Source organism: Haematobia irritans, chromosome 4 (genome assembly GCF_050003625.1).
Source record: "Haematobia irritans isolate KBUSLIRL chromosome 4, ASM5000362v1, whole genome shotgun sequence".
NCBI lineage: Eukaryota > Metazoa > Arthropoda > Insecta > Diptera > Muscidae > Haematobia > Haematobia irritans.
Window position 1 is genome coordinate 175,312,157 of NC_134400.1, and position 19,487 is coordinate 175,331,643.

The window sequence follows — 19,487 nt, forward strand, 5'->3', positions numbered from 1 at the left end:
AAAATTTCCTATAGATATGAAATTTTGATAAAATTTCCTATAGAAATGAAATTTTGACAAAATTTCCTATAAAAATGAAATTTTGAAAAAAATTCCTATAGAAATAAAATTTTGATAAAATTTCCTATAGAAATTAAGTTTTGACTAAATTTTCTATAGAAATTAAGTTTTGACTAAATTTTCTATATAAATGAAAGTATGATAAAATTTCCTATAGAAATGAAATTATGACAAAATTCCTATAGAAATGAAATTTTGACAAAATTTTCTATAGAAATGAAATTTTGACAAAATTTCCTATAGAAATGAAATTTTGACAAAATTTCCTATAGAAATAAAATTTTGATAAAATTTCCTATAGAAATTAAGTTTTGACTAAATTTTCTATAGAAATTAAGTTTTGACTAAATTTTCTATAGAAATTAAGTTTTGACTAAATTTTCTATAGAAATAAAATATTGATAAAATTTCCTATAGAAATGAAATTTTGACAAAATTTCCTACAGAAATAAAATTTTGATAAAATTTCCTATAGAAATTAAGTTTTGACTAAATTTTCTATAGAAATTAAGTTTTGACTAAATTTTCTATATAAATGAAGTTTTGATAAAATTTCCTGTAGAAATCAAATTTTGACAAAATTTCTTATAGAATTGAAATTTTGATAAAACTTCGTATAGAAGTTATGTGTTGACAATATTTCTTATAGAATTGAAATTAAATTTTGACAAAATTTTCTATAGAAATGAAATTTTGACAAAATTTCCAAACGTTTTTTTTTTTTTGTCTTTTTGGATAAATTTAGAAAAAAATAGGTTAATTTTAGAGAATTTGAACTAAACTGTATTACAAACGCAGATGTCACGCCGATATCACAAAAATAAGTATCTATTTGTTAACAAATTAAAGAAAATTTATTGGACATAATTTTTTTTTTACTTGTAAAAGAAAATTTCGTAGTGTGAAAGAAAAAAATTGGAGTTCCAAATTGCATACGAAGTTTATGATGAGCGCATAATTAGTAAAATTTACAAAATTTAAGAAATTCAACCATCAACTAAAACATAATTAAATTGGCTTTGTGTGAAGATTCGACAAATTTTCTTAGTGACATAGCCACCGACGTGGAAATGAACTTCATCCGTTAAGATGATTTTGTCACCGGAAGATTTTCACCATTTTTTTAGAGAATCTTCAATACGTGGTTTCATTTCTTTTGTTTGGTAATGGTGTTGGTTCTGCTTGTCACAAAATAAAAGCTTCAAAAGTTGGAAAACCCTTTATTGTGTACCAGTCATTTCTAGTTTCTAGTAAATATACCTGTGTGAACTTGGAAACACCCTATCAGCTAACCTGAATATATTTTAAATTATTTAATTCATTTTAATAATTTATGAAATCCAATATTAACAAGCATTGGTCACTTTGGTTTACTAATGCTTTACACGTTTAGGAACCGCTTTATTTATTTTTTTCCTAACAACAGTTTCCACATTTTCGTCATTCGATCTAACCATTGCGAATCTAATTAGCCCAATTGCATTTCCAATTTACAGACGTCATAAGATGCATTTTTCATTGGATAGAAACAGAGTAAGTGAATTTTTTAAGTCGTTGTTTTCCTGGCAACAGTCGAACATGGGCTAACAAAGACATCGTCAAATCTTTCGATGACAACGCTGATAAGACATTAGCTATGCAAAATCTTTGAATTGATATTTGCATTACCAATTTCATTTGCCAACGAAGGCACAGAACAATTTTATTTGCATTTAGTGGAGGGAAATCTATTGCATGAATAACTGGAGTTATTAATTCCAAAAGAAATTTCATATTATTGAGTGATTATACTGATATCCAATCAAGGCTATCAACCTGCAAACGATATTGAGCATCATTACTAGAAAATATAAATTTCAATAATAACGTTCCCCATGCTAGGACTAAAGTAAAGACTGAGCTACATCCAAAGGAAAAATACGTTCCTCCGAATGAAATTTTATAAATAACGAAGTTCCCCTTTCTTAAAACAATATTTTTTTGGAGAGCAAATAAACCCAAATTTATGACTACTTCGGCAATTATTTTAGCCCACTGATAGCCTCCTGCAAACTTTGTAGGCTAATATTTTTTTAAGCCATTTATTTTCCATTAAGAAAAAAACATCTTAATTTAGACACCACATATCACATACAAAAAATCTTATCAATGACATTCAGACATACACGCAGAAAAGGAATAGGATCCACGGTTGCCACAATTAGTAGAATTCTACCAAAAATAATAGATTTTATATAGTTTGGCATATTGGTAGAATTATTGATGTTTTGGTAGATTTTGCAAAATTTTCTATGAAAATAAAATTTTGACAAAATTTTCAATAGAAATAAAATTTTGACAAAATTTCCTATAGAAATGAAATTTTGACAAAATTTTTCTGTAGAAATAAAATTTTCACAAAAATTTTCTATAGAAATAAAATTTTGACAAAATTTCCTATAGAAATATAATTTTCACAAATATTTTCTATTGAAATTAAATTTTGACAAAATTTTTTCTAGAAATAAAATTTTGACAAAAACTTCTATAGAAATAACATTTTGACAAAATTTTCTATAGAAATCAAATTTTGACAAACATTTTCTATAGAAATACAATTTTCACAAAATGTCCTATAAAAATAAAATTTTGACAAATATTTCCATAGAAATAAAATTTTGATAAAAATTTCTATAGAAATAAAATTTTGACAAAATTTTCTATAGAAACAATATTATCACAAAAATTTTCTATAGAAATACAATTTTCACAAGATTTCCTATAGAAATAAAATTTTGACAAAAATTTCCATAGAAATAAAATTTTGATAAAAATACTATAGAAATAAAATGTTGACAACATTTTTCTATAGAAATAAATTTTTGACAAAATTTTGACAAAAATTTCTATAGAAATAAAATTTTCACAAAAATTTTCTATAAAAATAAAATTTTGACAAAATTTTCTTTAGACATACAATTTCGTTTTGTTTGTTATTGTTGGTTTCTCTTGAATCATTATGTTGTTGTTGTTCTTGATCTCAGCTTAGTCAGTGCATGGTTGTCAAATTTATTTGGGCAAAGCCCTATAGACTGCAAGATGGTTGGATGGACGCACGTTTCGGAATTACCACATTCCTCATCAGCATCCTCTACTTGCAGCAAAACTATCAACCAATTATCAGAATAAATTCAGGCAGTTCAATAAACCCAAGGTGAACCACACTTGAACCTTCTGAAAAAAGGTTAATGATAGCCGGCTTATGCCGAAATAAATTCATACAAACATTTCTCTTTTCCTTTGCCACCATCAAACCATCGATTTGAGTACAGTTGGCTGGGTTTATTTTGAGCGCGCTTCCTCTTTTTTATACCCACCACCATAGAATGGTGACGGGGGTATAATAAGTTTGTCATTCCGTTTGTAACACATCAAAATATCGATTTCCGACTATATAAAGTATATATATTCTTAATCAGGGAGAAATTCTAAGACGATATAACCATGTCCGTCTGTCTGTCTGGCTACCTGTCTGTCTGTTTAATCACGCTACAGTCTTCAATAATGAAGCAATCATGCTGAAATTTTGCACAAGCTCGTCTTTTGCAGGCAGGTCAAGTTCGAAGATGGGCTATATCGGTCCAGGTTTTGATATAGTCCCCATATAAACCGACCTCCCGATTTGGGGTCTTGGGCTTATAGAAATCGTAGTTTTTATCTAATTTGCTTAAAATTTGAAATCTAGAGGTATTTTATGACCATAAAGAGGTGTGCCAAAAATGGTGGGTATCGGTCCATGTTTTGGTATAGCCCCCATATAGACCGATTTTACTTCTTGGACTTCTAGAATCCGCAGTTTTTATTCAATTTACCAGAAATTGGAAATCTAGAGGTATTTTAGAACCATAAAGAGGTGTGCCAAAAATGGTGAGCATCGGTCAATGTTTTGGTATGGTCCCCATATAAACCGACCACCTTTATAGAAACCGTAGTTTTTATCCAATGTGCCTGAAATTGGAAATCTATAGGTATTTTAGGACCATACATAGGCGTGCCGAAAATGGTGAGTATAGGAACATGTTTTGGTATAGCCCCCATATAGACCGATTTCCCGATTTTACTTCTTGGGCTTCTAGAATCCGAAGTTTTTATGCAATTTGCCTGAAATTGGAAATCTGGAGGTATTTTTGGACTATAAAAAGGTGTGCCGAAAATGGTGAGTATCGGTCCATGTTTGGGTATATCCCCCATATAGACCAATCTCCCGATTTTACTTCTTGGACTTATAGGATCTGTAGTTTTTATCCAAATTGCCTGAAATTGGAAATCTAGAAGTATTTTATGACAATAAAGAGGTGTGCCGCGTGTATTGGTTCATGTTTTGGTATATCCCCAATAATGACCGATCTCCGGATTTTATTTCTTGGGATTATAAAAACCGTAGTTTTTATCCAATTTGTATGAAATTCGAAATCTAGAATTATTTTTGGATCATAAAGAAATACACCGAAAATGGAGAGTATCGGTCAGTGTTTTAGTATAGCCCCCATAAAAACGATTTCCCGATTTAACTCCTTGGGTTTCTAGAAACCGTAGTTTTTATCTGATTTGCCCGAAATTTCACTTCTTGAGGGTATAGAAGGCGCACCGATCATGAAAATTGCTTGAAACTCAATGTAAAATTTCCAGATTTTACTTCTCGGGTGAAAATCTACAAATTTAAGATTTCAAATCAAGACGTTATTTTATAATTTTCTTGCACACTTACAAGAGATGTTAATGATTCCTCTAAAACAAAAATGGTTCTTACAAATCCAGAATCTGATATAGTCTTCATAGGTAAAATCTTTAAATATATCTCCGGGAAGTGTTTTGGGTGAACTGCTCTGCTTGATTTGTTCTCACACCCCCCTGAAATTTCAAAGGAAACCGTAATATTTGATTCATGGTGGTGGGTATTTAAGATTCGGCCTGACCGAACTTACGGCCGTATATACTTGTTTTTTTTTTTTTTTTTTATACCCTGCGCCACACTGTGGAACAGGGTATTATAAGTTAGTGCATATGTTTGCAACACCCAGAAGGAGACGAGATAGACACATGGTGTCTTTGGCAAAAATGCTCAGGGTGGGCTCCGTCTGTCCGTGAACACATTTTTGTAATCAAAGTCTAGGTCGCAGTTTTAGTCCAATCGACTTCAAATTTGGCATAAGTATGTGTTTTGGTTCAGAATAGATCCCTATTGATTTTGGAAGAAATCGGTTCAGATTTAGATATAGCTCCCATATATATATTTCGCCCGATATGGACTTATATGGCCCCAGAAGCCAGAGTTTTACCCTAATTTGCTTACAATTTTGCACAAGAAGAACAATTAGTACTATAGTCAAGTGTGCCAAATTTTACTGAAATCGGTTCAGATTTAGATATAGCTCCCATATATATCTTTCGCCCAATATGGACTAATACGGTCCCAGAAGCCAGAGTTTTACCCCAATTTGGGTGAAATTTTGCACTAGGAGTACAATTAGTAGTGTAGTAATGTGTGCCAAATTTTATTGAAATCGGTTCAGATTTAGATATAGCTCCCATATATATCGTTCGCCCGATTTACACTCATATGACCACAGTGGCCAATTTTTTACTCCGATTTAATTGAAATTTTGCACAGGGAGTAGAATTGGCATTGTAGGTATGCGTGCCAAATTTGGTTGAAATCGGTTCAGATTTAGATATAGGTCCCATATATAGCTTTCGTCCGATTTACACTCATATGACCACAGAGGCCAATTATTTGCTCCGATTTAGTTGAAATTTTGCACAGGGAGTAGAATTAGCATTGTAGCTATGCGTGTCAAATTTGGTTGAAATCGGTTCAGATTTAGATATATCTCCCATATATAGCTTTCGCCCGATTTACACTCATTAGACCACATAGGCCAATTTTTAACTTCGATTTAGTTTAGTTGTGCAAAAGCAAAGGGAGTAGAATTAGCATTGTAGCTATGCGTGCCAAATTTGGTTGAAATCGGTTCAGATTTAGATATAGCTCCCATATGTAGCTTTTGCCCGATTTACACTCATATGACCACAGAGGCCAATTTTTAACTCCGATTCAGTTGAAATTCTGCGCAGGGAGTAGAATTAGCATTGTAGCTATGCGTGCCAAATTTGCTTGAAATCGGTTCAGATTTAGATATAGCTCCCATATATATGTTTTTCTGATTTCGACAAAAATGGTCAAAATATCTACATTTTCCTTGTAAAATCGCCACTGCTTAGTCGAAAAGTTGTAAAAATGACTCTAATGTTCCTAAACTTCTAATACATATATATCGAGCGATAAATCATAAATAAACTTTAGCGAAGGTTTTTTACAATTGCTTCAGATTTAAATGTTTCCCATATTTTTTACTAACATTGTGTTCCATCCTAGTGCATTGGCCGACTTAAATTTTGAGTCTATAGATTTTGTAGAAGTCTATCAAATTCTGTCCAGATCGAGTGATATTTAAATGTATGTATTTGGGACAAACCTTTATATATAGCCCCCAACACATTTGACGGATGTGATATGGTATCGAAAATTTAGATCTACAAAGTGGTGCAGGGTATAATATTGTCGGCCCCGCCCGACTTTAGACTTTCCTTACTTGTTTTTTACTAACATTGTGTTCCACCCTAGTGCATTAGCCGACTTAAATTTTGAGTCTATAGATTTTGTAGAAGTCTATCAAATTCTGTCCAGATCGAGTGATATTTAAATGTATGTATTTGGGACAAACCTTTATATATAGCCCCTAACAAATTTGACGGATGTGATATGGTATCAAAAATTAGATCTACAAAGTGGTGCAGGGTATAAAGGGTGATACGGTCAAAATTTGGTCAATATAAACTTGACGTATTTCTTTCAATTTTGCATTTAAAAAACCTGAACACTCCTCATTTTGAAGGTGTGTGTGTGTAGAATGTTGCTCCTATTTTGATTTTGGAATTCACTCTTCAGTTGTCAAAATGCCGTCCAAGAAAGAAGAGCAGCGTATCAAAATTTTGCTCGCGCATCGCGAAAATCTGAGCTACTCGCACGCAAAGCTGGCAAAATCGCTAAAAGTTGCCAAATCAACCGTTACAAATGTAATTAAAGTGTTTGGGGAACGTTTGTCGACAGCCGCTGAGACGACAAAGAGAGTTGCCGGTAGTTTCAAGCGAAACCCTAACCTCTCTCTCCGAGATGCCGCAAATAAGATGGGTGTATCGTCTACTACCGTGCATCGAGCCAAAAAACGACTTACAAGAAGGTAGTGACTCCAAATCGCGATGATAAACAAAATACGACGGCCAAAGCGCGATCCCGGAGGCTGTACACGACGATGCTGACGAAGTTTGACTGCGTGGTAATGGACGACGAAACCTACGTCAAAGCCGACTACAAGCAGCTTCCGGGACAGGAGTTTTATACGGCAAAAGGAAGGGGAAAGGTAGCAGATATTTTCAAGCACATAAAACTGTCAAAGTTCGCAAAGAAATATCTGGTTTGGCAAGCCATCTGTACCTGTGGCTTGAAAAGCAGCATTTTCATAGCTTCCGGGACTGTCAACCAAGAAATTTACGTGAAAGAGTGTTTGAATAAACGTCTGCTGCCTTTCCTGAAGAAACACGGTTGTTCCGTACTGTTTTGGCCGGATTTGGCATCTTGCCATTACGGTAAAAAGGCCATGGAGTGGTACGCCGCCAACAACGTGCAGGTGGTTCCCAAGGACAAGAACCCTCCCAACACGCCAGAGCTCCGCCCAATTGAGAAATACTGGGCTATTGTCAAGCGGAACCTAAAGAAGACCAAAAAAACTGCTAAGGACGAGCAGCAGTTCAAGGCAAACTGGCTTTCTGCGGCGAAGAAGGTGGACAAGGTGGCTATACAAAATCTGATGGCAGGTGTCAAGCGTGAGGCCCGGCAATTCGGATTTGGAAAAGCGAAAGCCTAACTGAATATTTTTCCTGAATTTTATACTAATTGAACTTGAAAAAGAAATTTAATTTGATTTTTTAAATAAACGATTTCACCGATTTACACGCGTTTTCCCTTGACCAAATTTTGACCGTATCACCCTTTAATATAGTCGGCCCCGCCCGACTTTCCTTACTTGTTGTTTTTTTTTTTTTTTTCTTTGTGCTTTTAGAACTACTTCCAATTCCTTTTTCCTTGATAATGCAAACAACATTGCTAAACTAAATTGCTGAAAATTGTTACCTTTATATTCGAAAGCACTGTTTTTATGGCTGCATTTTTTATAAATTCTCAAACATTTGAATATATCCCCCATTTTTAATTTACATGCCCAATAAAATATTTTACTATTTGCAAAGTATTACTTTTTATCAAATTGAAGTAAATGTATTAATTAATAATACTAAATCTATAATACTAAATAGTCTAATCTACAATACTAAAATCAATTAACTAAAAATAAAGTTAAATCGTCGATAGACATTTTCGTTGACTTTTTTCTGATGATTATTACGAAATCCTACACTTCCTCTAATTTGCCATAAAGTTGCTACATATTTCATCCACTGCATTCTTTTTGTATGTTTGTTTACAAACGACAATCGCTTGTTTACAATTTCGTTTGGGAGGAGAGTATTATATTTCTTTGCGTGTACCACCAATAGATAATAAAATTCCGACTATTTTTTAAGGACTTCTCGCTGAGATAATTAACCAAAGCATGTCATCATCATTTTTCTAACAATTGATACTCAAATCATATTAAATTTATTTCTGTATGGGGTTAATAAGGGTTGGACAATACAGCGAAGGCTAATAAAAGAGCAAATGGTTTCACAATTTTTCGTGATCTTCATAACCCCAATTTGACCAAAAGTTTTAACTTGTATGTCACATGTTTACCATGGAACTTTTATATTTCAGAATTAGAAAAAAACACAAATATTAATAATCGAAAATCAGTTTATTATTCAAAATATTCCCCATTAAATCGTATACACTTTTGCATACTTTTGAAGCACTCTTACAACTCTGATTGTGGTATCTTCACAACATGCATTCTCAATGAATCAACCGCTTCTTCAGGTGTCGAAAAAGGAAATTTTGTCAAAATTTCATTTCTATAGGAAATTTTGTCAAAATTTCATTTCAATAGAAAATTTTGTCAAAATTTCATGTCTATAGAAATTTTGTCAAAATTGCATGTCTATAGTAAATTTTGTCAAAATTTCATTTCTATTGGAAATTTTGTCAAAATTTCCTTTCTATAGGAAATTTTATCGAAATTTCTTTTCTATAGGAAATTTTGTCAAAATTTCATTTCTATAGGAAATTCTTGTCAAAATTTCATTTCTATAGGAAATTTTGTAAAAATTTCATTTCTATAGGAAATTTTGTAAAAATTTCATGTCTATAAAAAAAATTTGTCAAAATTTCATGTCTACAGAAAATTTTGTCAAAATTTCATGTCTATAGAAAATTTTTGTCAAAATTTCATTTCTATAGGAAATTTTGTCAAAATTTCATTTCTATAGGAAATTTTGTCAAAATTTTATTTATATAGGAAATTTTGTCAAAATTTCAATAGGAAATTTTGTCAAAATTTCATTTCTATAGAAAATTTTGTCAAAATTTCATTTCTATAGGAAATTTTGTCAAAATTGCATTTCTATAGGAAAATTTGTCAAAATTTCATTTTTATAGGAAATTTTGTCAAAATTTCATTTCTATAGGAATTTTTGTCAAAATTTCATTTCTATAGGAAATTTTGTCAAAATATCATTTCTATAGGAAATTTTGTCAAAATTTCATTTCTATAGGAAATTTTGTCAAAATTTCATTTCTATAGGAAATTTTGTCGAAATTTCATTTCTATAGGAAATTTTGTCAAAATTTCATTTCTATAGGAAATTTTGTCAAAATTTTATTTCTATAGAAAATTTTGTCAAAATTTCATTTCTATAGGAAATTTTGTCAAAATTGCATTTCTATAGGAAATTTTGTCAAAATTTCATTTTTATAGGAAAATTTGTCAAAATTTCATTTCTATAGGAATTTTTGTCAAAATTTCATTTCTATAGGAAATTTTGTCAAAATTTCATTTCTATAGGAAATTTTGTCAAAATTTCATTTCTATAGGAAATTTTGTCAAAATTTCATTTCTATAGGAAATTTTGTCAAAATTTTATTTCTATAGGAAATTTTGTCAAAATTTCATTTCTATAGGAAATTTTGTCAAAATTTCATTTCTATAGAAAATTTTGTCAAAATTTCATTTCTATAGGAAATTTTGTCAAAATTGCATTTCTATATGAAATTTTGTCAAAATTTCATTTTTATAGGAAAATTTGTCAAAATTTCATTTCTTAGGAATTTTTGTCAAAATTTCATTTCTATAGGAAATTTTATCAAAATATCATTTCTATAGGAAATTTTGTCAAAATTTCATTTCTATAGGAAATTTTGTCGAAATTTCATTTCTATAGGAAATTTTGTCAAAATTTTATTTCTATAGGAAATTTTGTCAAAATTTCATTTCTATAGAAAATTTTATCAAAATTTCATTTCTATAGGAAATTTTGTCAAAATTGCATTTCTATATGAAATTTTGTCAAAATTTCATTTTTATAGGAAATTTTGTCAAAATTTCATTTTTAAAGGAAATTTTGTCAAAATTTCATTTCTATAGGAAAGTTTGTCAAAATTTCATGTCTATAGAAAATTTTGTCAAAATTTCATTTCTATTGGAAATTTTGTCAAAATTTCATTTCTATAGGAAATTTTATCGAAATTTCATTTCTATAGGAAATTTTGTCAAAATTTCATTTCTATAGGAAATTTTTGTCAAAATTTCATTTCTATAGGAAATTTTGTCAAAATTTCATGTCTATAAAAAAATGTTGTCAAAATTTCATGTCTACAGAAAATTTTGTCAAAATTTCATGTTTATAGGAAATTTTATCAAAATTTCATTTCTATAGGAAATTTTGTCAAAATTTCATTTCCATAGGAAATTTTGTCAAAATTTCATTTCCATAGGAAATTTTATCAAAATTTCATTTCTATAGGAAATTTTGCCAAATTTCATTTCTATAGGAAATTTTGCCAAAATTTCATTTCTATACGAAATTTTGTCAAAATTTAATTTCTATAGGAAATTTTGTCAAAATTTAATTTCTATAGGAAATTTTGTTAAAATTTCATTTCTATAGGAAATTTTGTTAAAATGTCATTTCTATAGGAAATTTTATCAAAATTTCATTTCTGTAGGAAATTTTATTAAAATTTCATTTCTATACGAAATTTTATCAAAATTTCATTTCTATAGGAAATTTTGTTAAAATTTCATTTCTATAGGAAATTTTATCAAAATTTCATTTCTGTAGAAAATTTTATCAAAATTTCATTTCTATAGGAAATTTTGTCAATATTTTATTTCTATTCAACATTTGTGAAGTACCTCTAGAAACGCTAGTTTTAATCCGATTTGTCGTAAAATTGGAAATCTGGATATATTTTAGGGCCACAAATGGGTGTGCCGAATATGGTGTGTATGGTGTGGTGTGTTTGTCAATATAAACGGACACCCGACTTGGGGTCTTTGGTCCTAGAACTCGTTGTTTTTAACCGATTTGCCTTAAATTGGAAATCTAGAGGTATTTTCGGGCCACAAATGGGTGTGCCGAATATGGTGGCATAGCCAAAACATGAAACCGTAGTTTTTATCCGATCTATAAATCGTAGTTTTTATCCGATTTACCTGAAAATGGATATCTAGAGGTATTTATTTTAGATCCAAAAGTAAGTGTATCAAATATATTGTGTATCTGTTCATGGTTTGGTTAGCCCCAATATAGAGAGATCATCCGATTTGATTTATTGGGCTTCTAGCAATATTTATGCCCCAAATAGGAAATCTAGACGTATTTTAGGTCCGGGGATAGAAGACAGACTGGTCCTCCGAATTGCTCAAAACTATAAGTAAAATTTTCAGAATTTACATTTCGAATCAAGGCTTTACTCCATCATTTTCTTGTACGCTTATAAGAGAATCTAATATAATCTACATATACACACAAAAACAAATTCTGATTCAATCACGATATTAATTGATCCAATTAGGATCTTATTATATTTGATTCATGGTGGTGGGTATTCAAGATTTGGTCCGGCCGAATTTACGGCTTTACGTACTTGTTATCATATCGTCGTTGGTAATATAGTTTACTTAAAAATTATGTTAACCTACGTTGTATATATGTATGTATATATTTTTTTACAGTACTACTATATATTTTCACAGTATTGTAGTCTAGTAACACATGTGTGATAGATAAGAGACATAAAAAGGGATGCAATAATGAGTATAAACCAGCAAGGGGAAACGAAGTTGCGCCGAAGTTATAAAAGGCCTTAAAAACAAAGCAATGTCGCCAAAAATGTAGTGAAAATGGTCTTTTTGGTTCTGGAAGTGTTGCAAAATTCGCGCAGAAGCGATGAATTTAACATGGACTTGTCATAGGACAGATGTTCACCACTTCAACAGCTGTTGCACATAAGGTTTGATCCGAATTCAGTGATTTGGATGTGAATTAAAAATTTTCTCATATTTTGCCATATAAATAATATGTATAATTTTTTATGATTTTTAATGCATTCCAACGCTTGTCTGCAACGTTTGACCTAAAATATTTTCAAAAAGTCACAATTTGTCTAGAACGGAAATAGCATTTTTTCGACAAAATTTAAATCATATAGTATAAAATTTTATTAATTCTTACACTGTTTTTAAACTATTTTTTTTATTATTCATCTATGGAGTAATCCTTACAGACTAACAATGCTATACTACAATATTTACAAATGGTATCTTATTCCTAAGTATTTAATAAGAGTGTAATATTTCTTTTTATAGTATGTTTATCTTCTGAAAGATCAAAATATTTATAGTATTTATTAAACTCATCACATAGTCGGCGAACAGGATCGTTATTTTCAAAGTTTGTACGAAAATACTGAATGCGAAGCAGTTCAAAATTACGAGTAGGTCTTGACGGTATATTGAATGAGATACTGTTAAGAAGGAACTCAGATTTAAATCTACCATTAATAATATCAACCATAAAACAGATATTCAGCATAGTACGTCTACTTTTCAGTGTAGACAATTTGACAAGTGAAAGTCTTTCCTTGTAAGATGGCATGGTTTGAGGAGTCCAGTTGTTCCGACGTAAAGAAAACAGTAGAAATTGCTTTTGTACAGATTCAACATGGTTGCAGTGTATTTGATACTGTGGATCCCATATTACAGACCCATATTCAAGCATTGGACGCACAAGTGAAGTGTACAAATTCCTTGTTACAAATGGACCAGAAAACTCCTTACTCGAGCGTTTGACAAATCCAAGTGATCCATATGATTTATTGACGGTCATACATATGTGAGATCTAAAATCTAGTCTTCGATCCAACAGTATTCCGAGATCTTTAAAGGATTCAACAGTTTCAAGCATGTCGTTATTAATATAGTAATTTGTATCAATGTGGTTCAATCTATAAAAAGAGATGTGCTTGCATTTTTATACCCTCCACCATAGGATGGGGGGTATATTAACTTTGTCATTCCGTTTGTAACACATCGAAATATTGCTCTAAGACCCCATAAAGTATATATATTCTGGGTCGTGGTGAAATTCTGAGTCGATCTGAGCATGTCCGTCCGTCCGTCTGTTGAAATCACGCTAACTTCCGAACGAAACAAGCTATCGACTTGAAACTTGGCACAAGTAGTTGTAATTGATGTAGGTCGGATGGTATTGCAAATGGGCCATATCGGTCCACTTTTACGTATAGCCCCCATATAAACGGACCCCCAGATTTGGCTTGCGAGGCCTCTAAGAGAAGCAAATTTCATCCGATGCGGCTGAAATTTGGTACATGATGTTAGTATATTGACTCTAATAACCATGCAAAAATTGGTCCACATCGGTCCATAGTTATATATAGCCCCCATATAAACCGATCCCCCGATTTGGCTTGCAGAGCCTCTAAGAGAAACAATTTTCATCCGATTCGGCTGAAATTTGGTACATGGTGTTAGTACATGATCTCTAACAACCATGCAAAAATTGGTCCATATCGGTCCATAATTATATATAGCCCCAATATAAACCGATCCCCCGATTTGGCTTGCGGAGCCTCTAAGAGAAGGAAATTTCATCCGATCCGGCTGAAATTTGGTACATGGTGTTAGTATATGGTCTCTAACAACCATGCAAAAATTGGTTCACATCATTCCATAATTATATATAGCCCCCATATAAACCGATCCCCCGATTTGGCTTGGAACCTCTAAGAGAAGCAAATTTCATCCGATCCGGCTGAAATTTGGTACATGGTGTTAATATATGGTATCTAACAACCATGCAAAAATTGGTCCATATCGGTCCATAATTATATATAGCCCCCATATAAACCGATCACCAGATTTGACCTCCGGAGCCTCTTGGAAGACCAAAATTTATCTGATTCAGTTGAAATTTGGTACGTGATGTTAATATATGGCTTCAAGCACCCATGCAAAAATTGGTCGATATCGGTCCATAATTATATATATGCCCCCCAGATTTGACCTCCGGAGCACCTTGGAAGAGCAAAATTCTTCCCATTCGGTTGAAATTTGGTACGTGATGTTAGTATAGGGTATCCACAACCATGCAGTAATTGGTTCCTATCAGTCCATAATAATATATAGCTCCCATATAAACCGATCCCCAGATTTGACCTCCGGTGCCTCTTGGAGAAGCAAAATTCATCCGATCTGGTTGAAATTTGGTACGTGGTGGTAGTATATGATATTTAACAACCATGTGGGTTGGAATTTGTGGATGACAGTCTTTCGTAGAAGTTTCTACGCAATCCATGGTGGAGGGTACATAAGATTCGGCCTGGCCGAACTTATGGCCGTATATACTTGTTTTATGTTCAGTTCCATCATATTTAGAGAACACCATTTGTACATGCTATTTAGATCAGATTGAAGTAATGCTTGGTCATCACTATTCCGGATAATTTTCATAATTTTAACATCGTCAGCATACATAAGTGTGTTACCAAATCGAATTGCTGATGGAAGGTCATTTATAAATAAACAGAACAATAAAGGTCCAAGATGACTGCCTTGACGAACACCAGAAGGCACATGTATCGATTCCGAAATAATGTTATCAAATACTACACATTAGGTGCGATGTGTCAGATAACTTTCAAGCCAGGATACCATTAAGTCACTGAAACCCATGCGATGTAATTTGTACAGTAGAAGTGAGTGATTTACTTTATCAAACGCTTTACTAAAACCAGTATAGACGACATCAGTCTGTAAACGATCTCTAAAGCCTTCATTAATCATTATGGTCAGTTCCAAGACATTTGTTATGGTTGAACAAGATTTACGGAAGCCATGTTGTTTGGGTGATAGAAAAGAGGAGAGGAATATCATGCCAATTTACATTTAATAATAAGGAGTTCAGTTTTCCGTAGTCAGTTTTACAAAAACAGTATTCCATTTCAGTTTTCGTGTCAGTTTTATTTCGTACAGATCTTGAATAGGACATATTTATATTCATACAGATAGTGAGATGATAAGGGTCTTCTGGATTTACAATAGCGTTGCTGCGTGAAAGGAATACATCATCTAGTTCGTTCATTAGAATCAAATCCAATAATTTATTCTTATAATTTAGAATGTTGTTGACTTGAAAAATACCATACTTCAATAGATTTTCGATAAATTCAGAATGAAATCCGTTACTTATATTTGGTACAGAGTGATTCATATCCGTGCAAAAATTCCATGAAATAGATGGAAGATTAAAATCGCCAGACCCAACGATCAAATCAGAGGTTCTTGCAGTAGCCATGACCGATCGGATAGCAGTCAAATGAGCATTAAACATCGTTACAAGAACCTGGAGGAATATAGGATCAAGTTACAAACAAAAATTTTTAGCCGCACCTTACTTTCACTCCCATATACTCAATTTGATGTTTGAAACAAACTACTTATTAAAACTATGAAAACAACGAGTTATAAACAACTGAATTAAAAGAACTTCCTGTGCAGTTCAAATATAGAACATCATTTGGAGGACATTTTTGGAGGTGCTTTTAAAGTTGTGCTTTTGGAACAACTACCAACTTTTTTTGCTGGGTACTTATACAAGGCCCTACAAGATTTCCTACTGGGCGTTTCTTTGCGGATGCCATATAAAAATAGTCATTTATATATGACCTTATGATGCCAAAAACTACTCGTGCTCCACCCACGTGCGGCCCCAAACCATTGACCAATTTACATATTTATTTGAACATTTCGATAACAATTGATCGAATTAATGTCAAGCTGTCAAACATATAATTGTATCGTATGAATGAGTGAAACCTTAGGATAACAGAGACGTTCATAATGGGTTTTAATTATTTCATCGACATTAAAGAAGGGAACGAAGTCCAACGAAACATTTGCACTTGACAACAAGAAAAGGGTTCGGTTTAATCCTGTAACATATTGTAATATATTGAATAGTCGAAGAAATTGGAAGAGCAAAGCGATAGCTTATGACGTTTTGGGTACATTCATACAAGCATGCTATGACGCAAAGGTTGAGTTAAGTTAGGCATAATGGCAGCCCGTTACTTTAGGTTCTCTTGGAATATTCAGTCCATTGTGATACCGCTAGTGATGAACTTCTCTCTTATCACTGAGTTCTGCACGATTCATCTTCCGAGTCCGAATGGCGCAGAAATGTCACTAGCATTACTGAGTGGGGATAATCCACCATTCGTTCGACACTGGGATTGAATCCATGACGCATAGTACAATGGTTAGCACGCGCAAGGTACCACGGCTCCGCGTATGCAATCACTATAACAAATTAATCAATCGAATATGTACACGGATGAAAAAGACTGTTTTTCATATGTTTGGCTATAAACATTATATGTTTGGAACACAAATTTTTAAACACAACATTTTTGAGTGCAAGCATATAATGTTCATAAACTAGCATAACATGTTTGGGACATATATGTTAATATGTTAGAACATATTATGTTTGGGACATAAAATGTTTGTAAATATAATATGCTTGGATGCAAACATATATTAATTTAGAAATAGCCTATAAACATATATGTGTTTAGTAGCTTGGAGCGCTATTTAACAGGGAGCGATATTGAATTAAGTTGGTGGTTGTTGCTTGTTATTACAAAATTAACATTTTATTTTTCCTTGAGCAATTGATCAGCTACTTCTTTGATCCTTACAAACTGTGTGGTCCGCTGTTCGAGTCCCCGTCCGGCAAAAGGTAAAATTAAAATAAAAAAATCATACAATTGAATAATTTCTTCTACAATGTTTGTATTACAGAAAAAGGTGCTAAGAACTAAAAAATCTCGCGGAAGTGAGAAAGATGTGGGGGAATATACAATTGGGCAGAAACAAAATTTTGAGCATTCAGGTCGAAAACCTATGTTGTTAGCACCTATATTACCTGTTTATTTTCATAATTCATTATGATTGTAAATATATAAATAAATAAATAAAATTTTGAGCACAATATTGTTTGGGAGAATTTTTTTAAGCATATAATATTTTTGGGTGCAAAATGCTTCCAAACATATTATATGTTCACATAATAACATATTGTTTTTTGGAAGACAACATTATTGAATTTGGATGCAAAAATACAAAATGTTTGGAACTTAGACCACCCAAACATATATTGTTTAGACCAATATGCTTTCAAACATATTATATAGTGGAAGAGATCAAACATATAAATGTTTGGGCAATACCCAAAAATATATATGCTTGAAGCAAAATATGTTTGGGAGTATATGTTACAGAAGCGATTTTTTGTGAGCGTGCAGGAATGAGGAATAATAAGTTGAATTAATTTAGAGAGGAACACAAAGACAAAAATATAAAGAAAACCAAGAATGAGTGTAAGAAGTGATGTACAAATTCAGTTTTATTGAGAAGAGAACAACGATTTGATGCTCACCTTAATGGAGGTAAAAAAAGAGTGGGCAAATGTTGCTAATTCTTGATTTATAAATAATTCACAATAAGTTTAATTCGATAACTATTCAGCTAGATACAAAATTCACAATAGGTAAAAGTTACCAAACTGGACATACAAAATAAGTACTTTTCTATTCAATTCATGGATAAAAAAATGTTGATGTACATTTAATAAAATAGAAAGTAAGAAAAAGGAATTTAATTTCAAAAATTAAGGACAAATTCATATTTGTCCAAAAGTCTTAATTGGGTTTTAAAAAATATTTCATTAAATATTTAATTGATTCAACAAATTTTTTAATTGAAACAAAAATTAATAGTACCAATTTATTTTTTATTTGGATCAATTAATTGTTTAATTGATACTATCATTTCTGTGATTGAAGACATTTCAATTAAAATATTAATTGCATCAATTAATTTCGTGATTGAATCAGAAAAAAAAACGTTTTTGTGTGACCTGTTCCGTTGTGTGACCTGTTTCAGTGTTGCCGACACATAAAAAAGTTTATTATAGGAATTGTTTTTTAATGGGAGTTTGTTCTTGTGTTCAGTTGTTTTCTTATACAAGTTTTTTCTTATATTTTTCGCACCAAAACACAGAAAAAACACATGGTGTTTTTCTTATATGCACTGGGAAAAAATCATGCCCGGTTCCAAAGATGTTGTCTTTACTTTAACAATTTTGGTATTGATTCCGAGCCAAAGAAGCGGAGAATACAAGTAAGGATACTTTTAAGACACAATTCTCTTTTGAATTTGTTTTTTTTTTTTTCTAGGAAGCAAATTTTAATTTTTCGTTTTTCCTAAATTTAATGAAAAATTTTTTTGAAGCAAATATAAACTTTATTTTAATTAAAATTTCTTTTTTTGAAAGAAATTTGACCTTAATATTTTGTAAATTTTGCATCCTAAAATTTAGGTTGCGTAATCTTTAATATCACGTAAATATTTTTTCAGTGTAGAGAAATGCGTCTTCTATGCTATGCAAAATTTGCATTCGTATTTTAAGGACATGAAATCTTTGGCCTCACATCAATATTTTTTCAGTGTGAGATGTTCTTATAGCACTTACCTACTGTACCCCCTAATATTTCACCATGATTTCTTACTAATTTTTAGATGAATCAAAATGAAATGCTCATAACATGTAAACGCCATCTGGCAATAACTTTCATAGTTTCGAAGCTTTACCCAGAATTTTATTAACGGCTATAACTGTAAATGCTCGGGTAGTGATTACCAAATGAACTGCTATGAAATGTCGCGAAAACAAAAATAAACTAAACAAACATCAGATGACCACAGAGAGGGAGAGCTGCTTTGACAGATTGAATTTAATGGGGAATGAGA